At 42.5% G+C, this 785-nt stretch overlaps 1 non-coding gene across 1 annotated transcript; it reads right to left on the bottom strand.

Annotated features, from left to right (window-relative positions):
* Window positions 1-551: 551 nt before the first annotated feature.
* On the bottom strand, window positions 552-658 carry LOC127743533 (small nucleolar RNA R71). The gene has a single exon (XR_008004921.1). It is a non-coding gene; the product is annotated as a small nucleolar RNA R71 (small nucleolar RNA).
* Between the last annotated feature and the right edge of the window lie 127 nt (window positions 659-785).

The raw sequence follows: 785 nt of genomic DNA on the forward strand, positions 1-785 counted from the left end.
TCTTTCATATGAGCAGAAGCAAAGACAAAAGCATTCTTGTTGAGGCTGATCCTGAACCTGAAAGGACCTTGAAGCGAAAGCCAAGAGAAGCTAAGGCACAATTCTCTGTAGAGGACCTAACAGAAATCTTCAAAGAAGAAGAACCCATGGCAGCCGAAAACAACAACAATGCCAACAATGCAAGGAAGGTGCTGGGTGACTTTACTGCACCTACTCCCGACCTCTATGGGAGAAGCATTTCTATCCCTGCCATTGGAGCAAACAACTTTGAGCTTAAGCCTCAATTAGTTTCTCTAATGCAACAGAATTGCAAGTCCATGGACTTCCATTAGAATATCCTCATCAGTTCTTAGCTGAGTTCTTGCAAATCTGTGACACTGTCAAGACTAATGGGGTTGACCCTGAGGTCTACAGACTTATGCTATTCCCTTTTGCTGTAAGAGACAAAGCTAGGATATGGTTGGACTCACAAACCTAAAGAACACCTGAACTCTTGGGAAAAGCTAGTCAATGCCTTCATGGCAAAGTTCTTTCCACCTCAAAAATTGAGTAAGATTAGAGTGGAAGTCCAAACCTTCAGACAGAAGGAAGGAGAATCCCTCTATGAAGCTTGGGAAAGATACAAACAATTAATCAGAAAGTGTCCTTCTGATATGCTTTCTGAATGGAGCATCATAGGTATTTTCTATGATGGTCTCTCTGAACTCTCCAAGATGTCTTTGGATAGCTCTGCTGGAGGATCTCTTCATCTGAAGAAGACGCCTACGGAAGCTCAAGAACTAATC

This window comes from Arachis duranensis, chromosome 10 (assembly GCF_000817695.3).
Source record: "Arachis duranensis cultivar V14167 chromosome 10, aradu.V14167.gnm2.J7QH, whole genome shotgun sequence".
NCBI classification, from domain to species: Eukaryota; Viridiplantae; Streptophyta; class Magnoliopsida; order Fabales; family Fabaceae; genus Arachis; species Arachis duranensis.